The sequence below is a fragment of the Carassius carassius genome, chromosome 48 (assembly GCF_963082965.1).
Source record: "Carassius carassius chromosome 48, fCarCar2.1, whole genome shotgun sequence".
Taxonomy (NCBI): domain Eukaryota; kingdom Metazoa; phylum Chordata; class Actinopteri; order Cypriniformes; family Cyprinidae; genus Carassius; species Carassius carassius.
This window is the reverse complement of record NC_081802.1, coordinates 22,836,433-22,853,326: the sequence shown is the minus strand read 5'-3', so window position 1 is coordinate 22,853,326 and position 16,894 is coordinate 22,836,433. Positions and strand designations below refer to the sequence as shown.

The window sequence follows — 16,894 nt, the reverse complement described above, 5'->3', positions numbered from 1 at the left end:
ATCACTCAAAATACTATATAAAGGAATCATTATTATCTGTTGTAATGTTACAGTAGTAATTTAAAATCTCGATTTTTTTTATAGGTTTAGGGGGAACTACGACAGACAACAACACAACCCTTACGAAAATTAACATTTTAATATTTAACTATAAATCCAGAGAAAATGGTTACTATTGTTTAAATGTGGAAACCAAAAATTTAAATTTATTTTACAAATGTATTTATTTAAAAATAAATACAAATCCATTTGTAAAAAAAACAAGGTTATTTTACTTTTATATAGGCTAATAAAAGCATGGTAATTTTTGGTAAGGGAAAAACATGACTCGTGTACAGTATTAGGATTTTTCTATAAAGATATTGTTGTATTGTAGAGTATTGTATTGTAAAGTATAGTTTTGTTCAATCTTGAGTATTAAAGTCATGAGAGAGATGGATAACAGGGCAAAATAAAGAGACTGAAGAGAAAAATGGAAGTGAAGGTGCTGTTCAGGAGAGAACTTTTAATTATTTTGCATGTCCCCAAATAAAAGATTTAAACCTTTTTTATGTCAGGTCCATACAAAAAAATAGTTTTGTCCATGAATTTGTTTGTATGAGTTTGAATTTTCCAGTCTGATTTTTTTTCCCAGTCCGCCCCTCCTGTAAATTAATGGCAAAGACATGGTTTCATTTTCTACACATAGGCCTACTGAAGCTCGCAGTGTTTTCAACCTCTGCTGTCTCAATATAGGAGTACATGAGCACATAAACATAATTTCTAGAACTGCTCTGTGTCACTTCATGTGCATTTTACTTATTTTGAGAAAACTATCATCATATACAGAGACAGCAGTTTCAAAAAAACACCAATGTTTCAGGAGTTTATTACACAGAATACGTCACATGCTTATTAGATAACTGTATTTAAGTTGATGTATATGCTTTTATTTATTATTCTTTAATTTTCACATATTTAGAAAAGTAATCAAAAAGTACTCAAAAGTAATTAGTTACATTACTTTAATAAAGTAATTGAAAAAGTTACACTACTATTACATTTTAAACAGGGTAACTTGTAATCTGTAACCTATTACATTTCCAAAGTAACCTTCCCAACACTGGCAACTACTCAGAACACCCTAATAACTTCCTAACAATCACACAAAGTACCCTAGCAACAACATGGTAACTGTTCAGCAACTACCCATATTACATTAGCAACTGAGTAATAACACAATAGCAAAAAGCTGCCAATCACCCATAAAAACCACATAGAAACAACAGCAAGGATACAACATATTATACAGCATCGCTGAGCAGTGTTGATGGAAGCTTAACAAGACAAGAAAGTTTATCAGCAACATTATGGACCAGTACACAAATGAATTTTGCTTACTGATTATGATGAGGACATGAAGGGGTTCATTTATTGGACAAGGGAAATTATATATTAAATATTTATAATGTGGCATGTTACTAGTATAAAACATCTTAAATAAATCTACAAAAACCTTTAAAAAAATCCTTCTAAGTGATGTGTATATATTATATTTATGTCTGTACCATTGCATTGCATATGTATATCATTATATCACATCAATGTATATCCATCAATCCATATTTTAAAGTTCCTTGGTTTCATCTCCATTAGAGTTGGGAATTTAATATTTTAATATTTAACATTTAAATAATTTAATATTTCTGGTTGTAATGATTCTTATTCCTTAAAATTATAATATATATACAAGTTAATCAGATGAATTCAATGTGTCTTTCTCTGTATTTTAAAGTGCTCATTATTAAAAAATTATATATTATATGACTCATGGTGATCTTAAAAATCTTTTTTTTTTTTTTTTTACATTATTTACATTTAACCGTGTTTCACTTTTTAATAGTGGAAGCTTTAATCGATCTTTAATTTTTAATAAGAAGGCTTGGCGCACACATTCAAAAAAATATCCACTGTCTCCATGGTCTCTCTCTTCTATATATGGACAGAAAGAGTAACGCTGCATGACTATTGGCTGCGCAGGTGAAGTTCGCTGTGCTGATTGGCTGAGTAATAGCCTGATATAGTGACAACAACGCAGATGTTCCAGAAATCTCCCTGAGGTGAGTGGGCTGGTTTACTTTTCTAACGTCTGCCTTTAATTACGAATTTTGAGAAATGAAATATGTTTACCAGGTGGTGTATACTACTATTGTTGACTGAAGTTTGTGAATACATTAGCTAATTCTGAATATTACCGCAATATTGCATGGACGAGTGCATTTTTTAGGACAGTATTGGGATATTTCCTAATATTAACCGCCTATTTAAGAAATAATGTTGTGTGAGGTCACTGTGAGGAATTGTATATCAGTGAGGCCTGATTAATGCTGCATGCGAGGTGATTAATGCAAGTATTTTCTGCTGTTCTATAAGCGTCTATATAGTGGTCTTTCACTGATCCACGAGGTAGAAATAGACAGAGCTCTGAAACTACACACAGACCGCCGTGTCTGACACGCTAGTGATGGCGAATCGGCTCAGATTCACACACGGCGTTCGCGTGAGGTAACGTTAGATATTAACGGGACTTCTCCTTTTCGTCTCAGTCGCGGGGGGGGGGGGGGGCGGCTTCCTGCTTTGATCGTAAATGAGCGCGAAATCTGTTCTTTTTTTTTTGGAGGGGGGGGGGGGGTGGCTGGTTTCCTGCTTGAATGTGTTTTTAGCACAGTGATTCTTATTATTAACCTTCCATTAAAACATTACTTTTGTTTGAGGTGACTGTGATGCATTATAAATCCGTGAGGCCTGATTAATGCTGCGTGGTGAGCGTGATTAATGCAAGTATTTTCTGCTGTTCCATAAGCGTCTATATAGTTTTCCACTGATCCACGAGGTAAAAATAGACAGAGCTCTGACACACAGACCGCCGTGTCTGACACGCTTAGTGATGGCGAATCGACTCAGATCCACACACGGCGTCCGCGTGAGGTAACGTAGATATTAACGGGTGCCGGCGGCTTCCCGCTTTGATCGTAAATGAGCGCGATATGCCACAGAAAATGTTGAGTTACAGTTTAGATGCGGTGTCAGCTACACTTTTTATGTATTTTATTTCTTAATTTGTGATCGGAATATAATTAGAGTACTTTATAAAGGTATAATGGTTTTAAGTCAGTAGGTTGTGAGAACAGTAGGTAAGTGAGAACTCGTGAGAACTCGAAGTTTGAATCGTGGACGATTTGTGCTAACAATTTATTTATACATTTATTTATTTTGAGTAATGAATGCGTCAGGGAGGAGAGACGGTGTTAGAAGCTTAAAAACGACTCTTTTCATGTGCACCGAATGCAGAGAAAGAGCAAGCTGAAGTTGTTTTGTTTGTCGGTGACCAATGCTGCATTCATTTGATGAGAAACCGTTAAAACAGTGATATTGTAAGATATATTTCCCATTAAAATAAGTATTTCCTTTCTTAACATAATCGATATATAAATTATAGATCAGAAATTAATGTAATTATTACGAATGAACTTATATTATCACTGTTGAAAAAGGTTGTGCTGCTTATTATTGTTTGAATTTTTTTGTGATAAACTTATGCATTTTAAAGTTTTGTAATAACCTGATGAATTTTTTCAGCATTCTTTCAAAACAAATTTCAAAAAGTAAAAAAAAATTCAAAATCTTATGTAAAATTGTTAAATACTGTCACTTTTGATCAGTTCATGTCTGCTTAGGAAAAGTATTAAAACAATTATTGAACCATAACGTAATACAGGTAGTTATAATTCACAGTTTCCACAAAAATATGGGGCAGCACAACTGTTTTTTTATGTTGATGATAACATGACACTGACAAATGGAGGAAACTATGATAATTCAGTTTGCCTTAACCAAAATACATTTCAGCTGTAATAATAATTGACGATATTACTGTTTTTAATGAATTTATCAGCTTTGGAGGGTATAAAAGTCTTTTTTGAAAATAAATGGAATAACAGAATCGTTTTAGCTTCCAGCATGTAATTTATTTTTGTAGTTGCCTTAATGTCGGTTTCCTCTGTTTTGTGTAGATATGGTTGACATCCACATGTTATATCTCTGATCTAATGTGTTTTCTGTGTCCTAATATATTTGTCATATGCCTGTTATCTGTGAAGTATATTTAAAATGTACCATAACAATATATTTGGACATAGACTGCATATTCAATGTTTATATTAAGAATAAAATTAGATTTTTTGGGGGGGTTTAAGTAATAAGATGTATAATGAAAGTCGTAGACCTGTGCTTTTTGTTATCAACCGTGTCTGTTGTGTGCTGTCAAGCATTAATGTATACATTTTTTGTTCATTCTTTCTTTGTTTAGATTGATCTTTGAGCTTTATCTCCTGAGCAATTCTTGAGGTTTGTTTGCATTTTTTGGTTGTATATTTAAAGGTGCACTATGGAGGATTAAGAAAATGTGAAATCTTGTAAATCAGAGACGTTGTAGTTTATGGGGTTGACCGATTTGAACAATTATGTCTGACATTTTATTTTTTATTTTCAAATTACAGCATTACGAGCACTACAAACTCTCCACTGCACAATATCCAGTAAGTATTTTTTTTATACATTTTTTTGATATGGATAAAATATGATCAGATGAAGCTATATTAACTAATTAATATTAATGAAATACTACTGTCATTGATGCAGTATAGCACTTCAGAACCTGTGACTAGCTTGTGGAGTTTTGTGAAATTCACTGGGGAATGTTTTAGGCCTCAATGACTCTCCTTGCTTGTAATTTTTCATGTCAAAAAGTCGAAAAGAGAGTGATTAAATGATATTAATTTGGTGGGGAACCATTCCTTTGTTGTAAGTTATAGATAAACAGTTTTCCCTCCTGCAAGATAGAACCAGCTTATGTTATAGCTATCGGCTGCATTCGAAGTTGCATTCTCTCGGAGTAGATTCTACTTATGAATAAGTAATTTTGCAAGCAATACAAAAATAGTCTAATATGTGTGGTATGTATGCAGATGTACTACATTTGTCATGTTATCACTGTCATGTGAGTTACCGTAATTATGCTACTGTGGACTCATGGGATAGACTAAACTAAAGAATCTCAATAGAAGTGGTAGGTCATCCAGGTACTTTTCATCTACTGCCTTTCACCCTACTATATAGTAGAGAAATATGCAAGTTCAGATAATGCCCTAGAACTTTAAAACCAGGTAAAAACATCATTTGTTGAACAACCAATCAGAATAAAAAAAAGTTTTCTGCCTGTCAATCATTTAGGTTTTGTCATATTGTTTGACAGTCAGTATATTATATTGACAATGTTATATTTTGCTACTTTTGTGTTTTCCTACACTGAGGAACCTCTTTGGCCAATCACTTACAGTAGCTTTAGATTTGGAACATAATTTATATTGAAAATCTGACTGTATGGAAAAACCTTTATGGATGCCTTTGCATATACTTTTTATGTTAATATTGATCTTATTTCACATACATAGGCAATCTTTAATTGTGTGTGTGTTTGTTGTTTTGCAGACCATCTATTCAGAGTAGAACCTGCATTTTTCACTGCAGCTGAACGCCTGGTTAGTGTGCAAAATGCCTAAATGGTGCTATGTCGATTTCTTTTCAATATTATTATCATCATAGTCGCCTAATTTGTGTTTCTTTTCCAGGTTTTGGGTTTTCTCTTACCAGCAGTTCTCCTGAATTGTCCTTCCCACCAATCAACCCCAACCCACCATTCCCTCCCCTCCCCTCCCCTCCCCTCCCCTCCCCTCCCCTCCCCTCCCCTCCCCTCCACAAACTCCCACCCAAAAAAATATATATATATTTTAATACTAAGTTGATTATTTGTGTTCAAATACTACTGTTCTTTTAAGTTCAGTCCTTTTAATACTAGGTTAATAATTTGTGTTTAATCCGCTATTTTTTTTTTCTTTGGAAAAAAAGTTTGTTTCTATTAATATTAGATTCATATTTAGTTTTATCTGCTACTGTTTCTTTTATTGAAAAGTTTATTAGCTGTATTTGTAGGACGTTCTTTTTCTTGTCAATTAACTAACTTGTTTTTTTCTTGAGAATACTTTGCAGGTTGTAGCACTTCAGCATTTCGTGAAGTAAGTGATTGAAAATATATTGTAAAAATGCTTATTAAATACATTACTATTTGACTGTAGCATTAAAACCATTTTACAGTAATTTTAAATAGAGATCTGTTCACACTCATTATAAAGATAAGGTGACCGTTATTTGCTTAACATTTATTTATGAGCCAATGTGAAATCATCTGCTTATTATTATTATTATCAAAAAACAATCATAACAGATGATCAGGACTATTTATTATAAATTATAAGATTGCCAAAGGCTGTAATTTAACCACAGTAAATTAAATTGTTCTAATGTGAAGTGTGTTGTAAGCGCAACTCTTTGGAATTATAATATCTGCCCCTTATCAACATAAGTAAAATTACAAGTTTATCTTCTTTCTGCTCCTTTTCATTTCTTTTTCTTTTTAAAAGAATGAAATAAAATATGAAATGAAATGAAGTATGTTTGAAAATTAAGCACTTATTCAAAGGGTTAAAATTAATGAGACAATTAAGAGACTAATTAAATGATGATTGTGCACTAGTGATGAACACCTGCTGTTATTGTTTACATACATGCAGCATGTTATGGTGTTTTCAGAGCATCTCTACAGAGAAACCATCACATTTATAGAATTTCCTTTTCTGTATATGCTTGTGGAGTTGTAGAATTCCCAACTCTTTGGCCAAGTTATTTCTTTTTCAAATTAATAGGCTAGTCAGGTATGTCAGGGATTATTTTATCTCATGTCTTTGGTCTGTTTTCTCATATTTTGTCTTTTGTTCTTTTGAAGGATGCCTCGGAAAGGTAGGAGATCCCAGGCTCAAAAAGTTCGTTGGACAAAGTTAGACCTGACAGGACAGACGAGCATCAGTAAAGGTGTTGCTCCGGTTTCTGATGGACAGCAGTACGAAGCTGGCGACGACACATCTAGAGTTATATCCCTGCAGGCGTCTCATTGCCAGGATGATGCAAGGTATGATGTTTTCTCACGAAACAGTCAGTGCACGTGTGTAGCTCTGACATTCCTTGCGTACCACAGTGAGGGAACTTCGTTCGAACAGCCTGATCTGGACAGGGTGCTAGAGGAAGGGGATGCTTTGTATGTGGGCATTAAAATGCAGCTTATTGCCGAAGGAAGATTCCGACAGAATCTTCTAAGCATGGCTGAAGTACCTCTGAGCATCTCAACTTCTAACCACAACTACAGCGTCCAAAAGTCAGAAGTGGTGATGGGGTATCTGAGAGACAGAGGAACTCAGGAAATGGACGCGTGGTGGATTCCTCTTGATGAAAGACTTCAGTGTCTCTCAACAGATGTCAGCCATGCACTGCTTATTGTTTCTCCAGAGTGCTTTGCTGTGTTCAGAGACAGATCTGGAAGATATGGATATTTTGATTCACATTCCAGAACTGCTGAGGGTTTGCCACATCCTACTGGTGATGGAACCGCAGTTATGCTAACTTTCACCAATCTGCATGACATGATCAACAGATTACTTGAGCTTTTTTGGAATCGTGGTCCTCAAGCTTGCTATGAATTCATGGCTGTTTCATTTGAAATGGAGCAACAGTCTGAGGAACCATGCTCATCAGCAGCATGTGTGACACAATCAGAAATAACTTCACCTGTGTCAAAAACACCAACAACTGCTGACATCAGAATCCCTACAAATCTCGTTGTGACAGATGACAAAAACCAATGCGTCATAAATGTTTTAAAAACAAACAAACAGCGAAGAAGAAAAGAAGTGCGTAAACTTGTGAGAAAAAAGCAAGAAGCAAGACTTAAGAAAACTGCTCCACATTTTGATGTCCGGGAACAAAAAAAAAGAGAATATGAGAGAGAGAAATATGCCACCAATTTGAAGTTTCAGATGAAGAAAAAGGAGATTACCAAAAAGAAGTATGATCAAGATCCTTTTGCCAGACACAAAAAGATGGAATACATTACCAGGAGGTACAACACAGATGTGCTCTTCCAAAAAAAGCAGAAGGGGTACATAATTAAGCGGTACCACAGTGATGCTCTTTTCCAGAGGAAAATGAAGAACTACATGGTCATGAGGTACAAGACGGATGCTCTGTTCCAGAGGAAAATGAAGAACTACATGGTCACAAGGTACAAGACGGATGCTCTGTTCCAGAGGAAAATGAAGAACTACATGGTCACTAGGTACAAGACGGATGATCTTTTCCAGAAGAAAATGAAGGACCACATGTCCAGAAGATACGCAAATGATTCAGAATTTAGGTCACGTCACATTTTACGTTGTACTCTGCAGAAGAAACAGAAATGTCTCACCGATGCTGGATTCCAGATTCTTCACAAGTTGAGTTGTGCATCAAGGATCAAGACAAAATACAAGCCATACATTCGTTCTGGCAAGGATACTCCTAATTCTGATGCGACAAACCAGCCTGTGTCCAACAGCTTGATGCAAAAGGCCATATCTGCATTTCGGTGTCAAATTATGCATGGTCCAACTTACGTCTGCACAGTCTGTCACAGGACTCTGTTTCCAAATCAGGTTAAGATGTGTAATAGAACACCATACCGCAAAAATGTTCATATTACAGCCTCTTGCTTAACTGGGAAATATGTTCATGCTTGTGACAGTGCCTGCTCAGTTCCTTGTGCAGTTCCAGAAGAGCGAAGACAGGAGTGGATCTGCCACACCTGTGACAGCCATCTGAAGAGAGGATCCATGCCTTCTATTGCAGCGGCAAACAGACTTGAATTGCCTCCCATCCCTGCAGAACTGCTTGAGCTGAATGTTCTTGAACGTCAGCTTATCGCCAAAATTGTTCCTTTCGCAAAAATAGTTGCATTGCCCAAAGGACAGCAGCGATCAGTGTATGGTGCTGTTGTGTGTGTGCCCTCTGAGGTGGAGAAAACAGTCAACTGTCTCCCAAGGCCTAACAGTGAGTCCCAGCTCCTACAGGTGAAGCTGAAAAGACACATCAAGTTCAGAGGATACCAACACTTCCATACAGTGAATATGCACAATGTGCTAGCAGCGTTAGCAAGACTGAAAGCGATGCATTCAGAATACAGGGACATCTTGATTAGTGACGCTACCACATTTGAATTTCTCCCTGATGATGAGCTGCATGACACAGAGGAGAAACAGGAAGTTGTTGTCTCTGAACAGGATGAGCAGCATGTCAGCACGGAAGAAAAGGATGAGCTCAGACCTGGCCTCACTCTGGACACATGCATGCAGCCACTCGACATCGGACAGGACTTGCTGTCGTACGGTGAGGGAATCTTCAGCATTGCGCCTGCTCAAGGGAAAAAGCCAGTCGGATTTTTCAAGGTTCCCAAATTGGAAGCCATGGCCTTCCCCGTACAGTTTCCCACTGGACAGAACACGATTGATGAGGCACGACAAGTTGCGTTATCACCAAGCATGTATTTCAATGCTAGACTGTTCTGCGTGGATACTCGTTTTGCCAAAGACCAGAGTTATCTCTTCTTTGCGCAGTTTGTCACTGAAACGCACATGGCTAGAAACAGCATGTCTATCCAGTTGCGAAAAGGCAAGCCCGTTACAAAAGATGGACGTAGAATCTCCAACAAGCTTCTTCAGGATGATCTTGAGGTCGAAAGATTGGTCCACAGCCGTGACGCCACAAGGTTTATGCAACCCTTGAGAGGCACTCCATCTTATTGGGAGAAAACGTTGAGAGATCTACAGGCCATGATCAGGCAGTTAGGGAATCCTACTTTTTTTTGCACATTCAGTGCAGCCGAAATGCGATGGCCAGAAGTGATAACGGCGATCAAGGCTCAGCAAGGTGAAGAGGTCGTCTTTTCAGAGCTTGACTGGACGACTAAATGTGAAATCCTCCGAAGTAACCCCGTCACCGTCATGCGGATGTTTGAGAAACGAGTGGATGCGTTAATGAATCATCTGCTTTTGTCACCTGCTCAACCCATCGGCGAAGTTGAGGATTACTTTTATCGCGTGGAGTTTCAAGCCAGAGGAAGCCCACACATTCATCTGCTGGCCTGGGTAAAGGGGGCACCCGAATTCGAAAATCAGTCCGACCAAGTAGTGTGTGACTTTATTGACCGTTACATAACCTGCCAGTTGCCGGACCCTACCACCGATCCCGAGCTTCATAAAATTGTCACCGAAGTTCAGCTTCACAGCAGGAAGCACTCCAAATCTTGCAAGAAAGGAAATGTGTTGTGTAGATATGGGTTCCCTAAACTTCCCATGTCAAGCACCACCATCACCCGTCCACGACCACAACGTCCTGAGGAAGATGAAAATGAAGACCAACACCACCAAGAGAGAAAGAAGAGAAGACAGGACGCTCCACAACATCCTGAGGAAGATGAAAATGAAGACCAACACCACCAAGAGAGAAAGAAGAGAAGACAGGACGCTCCACAACATCCTGAGGAAGATGAAAAAGAAGACCAACACCACCAAGAGAGAAAGAAGAGGAGACAGGATGCTGCTCGAAAAGCAATGAAAGAAGCCAGGACTAAACTCAAGCCAGTGTGGGACTTGTTAAACGATCCCCAGGCCTCCTTTGACAACTTGTCAGACTTGCTGACCAAATGTAATCTGTCCATGGATGATTACTGTAAATACGCTGAGGCACTGTCCACTTCAAACGTGATTTTGCTGAAGCGTGATCCAAAGGAGGCTTGGGTGAATGGATACAACCCAGATTTGCTGAGGGCATGGAATGCCAACATGGACATACAGTTCGTACTTGACTCTTTCAGCTGCATCATGTATATGTTGTCCTACATTTCCAAGCCAGAACACGAAATGAATGATTACCTGAAGACCGTGATCAAGGGTGTTCGTGAAACCAACGTAAACGAAGAGGACGAAATGAAGCAGATAATGCAGGCCTACTCCAAACACAGGCAAGTGAGTGCTCAGGAGTCTGTGGCACGAACATGCAGCTTACCAATGAAGAAGTGTTCACGAAATGTTGTGTTTATACCGACGGATGATGATGCCCTGAGGATGAGTTTGCCCCGTAGTGTCCTACACAGCAAAGATCCTGATTCAGAGGATGTCTGGATGTCAGGTATCATAGAGAAATACAGAGCAAGGCCTCAAACACTGGAGTTTGAAAAGATGTGCCTTGCAGACTTTGTGTCGAATTACCGTGTTGTGTATGGTCGGCAAACTAAAGGAAAGAATGTCCTCCCACTCCTCAATGATATGGGATTCATTCAGAAGAGAACTGTTGGTAAGGCTGCAATTATCAGATATGCTCGGTTTTCGGAGGAGAAGCAACCGGAGAAGTTTTGCGGAACAATGGTAAAACTTTACGTGCCACATCGTGTCAACGAACAGCTGAAACCTCAACGGTTTCCAACGTATCAGGAGTTTTACAAAAGGGGACTTGTGGAACTCCCGTCACACCCCAATCTCCGATTCCCTGTCCGTGGCTTAGTTAAAGCACAACAGAAGAAGTTTGAAAAGCACGGCAAAAAAGTGGACGAAGCATATGAACAGCTGCAGCGGGAAGGACCATCTGAGAATGCTTGGTGTGCTTTTGCACCTGAAATCGACGTTGATCGGATGGAGTGTATTGCAGAACAACAAGACGTCCATCCAGAAGAAAATGAACAGGATGATGTTCCAGAATACCAGATTCGTCGCGAAGATGGAGACGGAGTCGTACCACAGATTGAGGCACCACAGATGACTTATGAATATCTGAGGAAGATGTTTAGGAGTCTAAATGAGACGCAGGCAGCAATTTTTTACACTGTCCGCCAGTGGTGTCAGAAGCGTGTGTGGGGTCACAATCCAGAGCAGTTTTTTTACTTTTTGTCAGGCGGTGCAGGTTGTGGGAAATCGCACGTCATCAAGTGCATACACTCAGAAGCAACTAAGATTCTGCGACAACTCCCTCGACTCCGGGAAGAAGGGGATCTCTCCGTGCCCACGGTGCTGTTGTCTGCGTTTACTGGAACTGCAGCATTCAACATCTCTGGTAAAACGCTGCATTCCCTTTTAAAACTGCCAAGGAGTCTGAAGCCACCTTATCAAGGACTTGGGAACACCCTTGATGAAGTGAGAGCAGGATTACGCGACGTGGAGATTCTTATCATCGATGAAATATCCATGGTTTCAAAGGATCTGTTCACATACGTAAACTGGAGATTTCAGCAGATCAAAGGCAGCAAGAAACCTTTTGGAGGAATATCTTGCCTCGTTGTAGGGGATTATTATCAACTGCCACCGCTTGGTAAAGCCAAACCGCTCTGTGTGTATGAAGAGGATGTGCTGGACTTCTGGAAGGACCATTTTCAAATCATCACACTCACAGAGATCATGCGGCAGAAGGAAGACCTCGCTTTTGCTCAACTTTTGAACCGACTACGAGTGAGGCAGAAGACAGAAGCTCTCAGGGAAGATGATAGAGCTTTGTTATTCCAGGCTGTGAAGAAGCCCGAAGACTGTCCACGTGATGCTCTGCACATATTCGCCACTAACAAACAAGTTGACAAGTACAATACCAAGATTGTACAGGCCCTTTTCACTGACATCATAACAATTGATGCCGAAGACTACAGGAAAGACCCAAAAACAGGAAGGATGAAGAGATTAAACAAACCTGTCACTGGAAAAAAGGACGACTTGCTGGACACAATGCAAGTTGCAGTGGGAGTTCGTGTGATGGTAACCAGGAACCTGGATGTAGAAGATGGAATTGTCAATGGATGTTTTGGCACGATTGCAAACATCGTCACCAAAACAAAAGATGGAATCGCCACAGTACAAATGTTAGGACTTCAACTTGACAATCCGAACGCCGGTCAGAAACACCGCAAAAAGGTACGAGGTGAAGAAGACGTCTTGGTTTACATTGAGAGATCTGAAGAAAGTCTGCGGAAAGGAGCCGTTCGTCGACAGTTTCCCATCAAGCTAGCTTACGCCTGCACAGCCCACAAAGTTCAAGGCATGACAATGCACTCTGCAGTAGTGTCATTGAAGAAGATTTTTGAGCCGGGAATGGCCTACGTTGCCCTCAGCAGAACGACATCTCTACAAGGATTACACATTACGGATTTCGATGACAAGAAGATATATGCTGATCCTGAAATCACAACCTCTTTGCAAAGCATGAGAAGAGCCAGAGTTGAAGAAATCATGCCACTTCTGCAGCACGTGAGGGAAAATAGGCAGGAACAGACACTCACCATCATTCATCACAACACGGAAGGACTTGCATCTCACATGGAGGATATCAGATGCCATCATGAGCTACAACTCGCCGATGTTCTGTGTTTAACAGAAACACACCTGACTGGATCATCTACTTCAGATCTCCAATTGGAAGGATACAACTTGTTCACACGCAACAGGCATGTCTCCTACTCCACACATCAAGAACTTGGAAGGAAAAATGGAGGTGGAGTCGCAATATATTGCAAGGAGCACATTCCAACTCAGCCCAGGCAATATATACAAAATGTGACTGATCTGGAGTTTGCTGTGATCAAATTGGATTCCCCAATAAAAGCAGCAGTCGTAGCTGTGTATAGGCCACCACAATACAGTATTGGAGATTTCTTGACCAACCTGAACAGTATGCTGGATTACCTGGACCTCACACACAACAATCTCGTCATCATCTGTGGAGACTTCAACGAGGACCTCCTACACCCTGGAAAAAAACCTATTCTGGAGTTGTTTCAATCTCGAGGATACACGCAACTGATTACATCAGCGACAACGGAAAAGCACACACTACTTGACCACATCTACATTTCAAATTCGGACTTCTGCCATCAATCGGGCGTGTTACAGACCTACCACAGTTACCACAATCCTGTGTACTGTGTATTGCGTTTTTTTTCATAGGTGAATTGCCCGCTATACCAGGTCACTGGGGCCACTGAATCAGCATTAACGACAACAGTGGGGCTACACCAGCCTTAGTTCCCCAGTGGCTTTTGTATGAGTGGTGTCTTGGCCTTAAGCCATATAGAACTGGGGTTCCATTTAACCTCCTCCATCGACGACGTGACGTTGGGGTTATATTGTGTTGTCCGTGGTAATATAAAGGTGTTGTGTCCCTGAGTTACCTAGAGTACAGCAGCAGGAAGGATGAAGGAGTAGTGTGGCAGCTCCAGGCAGGACAGGAAGTGAAGGCAGCAGAATACAGGATGCAGTCAGGATTAGTGTAATAACTCCAGGGAAGACACAGACAGTGAGAGCAACAGCAGCAGTAAGTCATAAAAGACAGTAAGGTTAAGTGAGAAGTAGTAAGACACTGTTGTGATGTATTTGATTTTGACCTTAACGTAACATTTGTTTCAAATGACTTTGTGTTCTGTCTGTACAATGTGTACTGGATATATTATTTGCAGTCCTCTGCTATTCTAATATTGATATGTGCTCTTCTGTAAAGTTGCAGGAAGATTTTGGAGACCATAGCAGTGGATATGAGTATGCAATATACCATCTAAAGGTAAGTGTTAAAACATGTCACTTCAGTCACTGCTACTGCATGATAACCACATTTAAAGGATTATTGTAATCTAATTTTGATCTTGATGTTTTTCAGGAACCGGCGAGTCAGAATGTCTGAGAAGATCAAGTGTGCTTCTCCACTGATGATGATGAGCTGGATACATATACCATCTTATGTGCTAATTTCTTTCAGTAAGTTTTAGTTTACTTTATTTTTTTTTTTTTTTTTAGTTTATTAGTAAATGTGTATGCAGTGATTCTGTTATTCATTTATTAATTTCATTGCCAGAGGACGGGACCAGATGCGTTTGGAGTTGAAGACAATGCTGAAGACCAAAGAAGCAACGGAAGAAGCACATTACAGCACTGAGGTAAAGTTTGTCAATAACACTGGTAAGGTCTAGTGTTTCAGTGCATTTTATCATACAGTGTGTTTGTTCAGAGACATGTGCTTTGATGTGAATGCTTAGATTTTAAAGTGTATGATGGTTCTCAGAAGTGAGAGAGCAGAAATGTCTCTTGCAAGACATACATCTGACCTGAAAGTTTATGCTCTGTAAGTCTTGCAGATTTAAAAATTTCAATTCACTAACATGATCATATCTGTTTTACCTTCTCTACCTCAGGGTGTCCAGCCTGTTTGCCATGTCAGATCCAGCGGCTAGATGGCGGGAGATGCTTCAATACCCGATTGCATTTAATCATTAGATGATCGATTAATCAATTTTAATATATATTTTTAAATGATCTTATTATATTAAATAATTGGTCTCAGTTTACTATTTCATATATTAGCTTGAATAAGATTTTTATAATGTGTACGCCATGCCCGAAGAGGATGGGTTCCCCCTGATGAGTCTGGTTCCTCTCAAGGTTTTTTATCTCCTTAAGAGTTTTTTCCTTGCCACCGTCGCCACTGGCTTGCTCACTGGGGGTGTTGTGTCAAATCCTGTGTCCCTCTCGCATCCCTGCCGACCAGGGTTTCCAAAACAACAGTTTGCGACTCAATTCATAATTTTTTTTATTAAATCATAGACATTTAAACAAATAAAACTGAAATCATGTTATGGCTTAGTCACTTACAGTAAAGCAGTAAGCCCTGTGATGCTGTGATTAACAGTGCTTTCAGAACTGCTAAGGGGTGTTGTTGTTTTCTGAAATCACAGGGCTTATGTATGGGCTTATGCCCTTTATAAACACTTGTGCAGTAATAGATGCAATCATGGACGGTAATTGAGTATTTAACGATGGCTTTAAATGCAACATACACAAGGTTCACTTTATTAATACAATAATTCAAACACTTTCATCACTATTCTGCCAAAATAGAAACTTGATTTTAATTTTTTTATTATTGCAACCGTAAGATATTTGTTTTTTATTTTCATAATTCGATAATTTTAATATGAAGTTAAAATAATATTTATACGTGAGCTATTGCGACATTATAGGGTGGGAATCGTGGGATTTGGCACAACAGGCGTTTTCTAAAACTTTTAATAAACATTTTGGTTGAATTGGCACATCAAGTGTTTTTGTCTTTATTGAATCTTCTTCAGTGGCACATTTAATGTGTTCTTGTGAACTTCACAGAAGGTCCAGGGGGTTTTCCAGAAAGCAAGGTTAACTTACTGTCACATATACTCTCAGTCGATTGACCCAAACCTTGCTTACTCATTGGCTAATCCTGCATCCTGCTAATCCTGCATGTCTTTATTGAATGGTATATTCACAGATGGTACAATAAGATGGTTAAACTTTTAAATAAGGTTTGTATTCTTCTATACATGAAGACCACTTTGTGTGTAAATATTTGTTGTTTTCATCATAATTCAGCAAATCCAATAAGCAAACTTTGTTTTACCTCTAAACCTGCTAAGATCACACTCTTACTTGATCTGTATGCATATCATTAGAAAGACTTAAAATGTCAGCCTAAATATTTGAATATTGTTGATAAAACTTGGTTGCAGTGACAGTACATTTCTTAATACGTTGTGAGTGCAAAATCAACAGTTAATGCACATTTAACTAACTATATATGCACCTGACAGAAAAATTACAAACACATTTTGTAGATAGACTTACATAGTTTACTAACAGTACTTACAAGTTTTTTTTATTTTTTTTTATTTCTCTGGTCTGACAAATGAACCCCATCCCACCTGTTTATTGTAAATAAACAGTCCACCACTGTGGTGTTGGTAAGTGTCTGGAGTACAGAAAGGTCCTCCATCATGAAGCTCAGAAGATCCACTGCAGGTTTGACCCCCAGGTGACCTCAACTCGGTACACTTCACAAAGCTATGGCTGGCAATCAATCCTACTTTCTCAAAAAAAAT

The 16,894-nt window shown here is 38.8% G+C and overlaps 1 protein-coding gene across 1 annotated transcript in view; it reads left to right on the top strand.

The window, feature by feature from the left end:
- The window catches only part of LOC132131315 (uncharacterized), a 56,142-nt gene extending 40,067 nt beyond the window's left edge, over nucleotides 1-16,075 (top strand). Inside the window, exons 3-5 of the mRNA XM_059543340.1 lie at nucleotides 14,647-14,744; nucleotides 14,842-14,923; nucleotides 15,179-16,075. The gene's annotated coding sequence lies outside the window, so the exon portion shown is untranslated. The remainder of the gene's footprint in view (nucleotides 1-14,646; nucleotides 14,745-14,841; nucleotides 14,924-15,178) is intronic.
- Nucleotides 16,076-16,894: the final 819 nt, after the last annotated feature.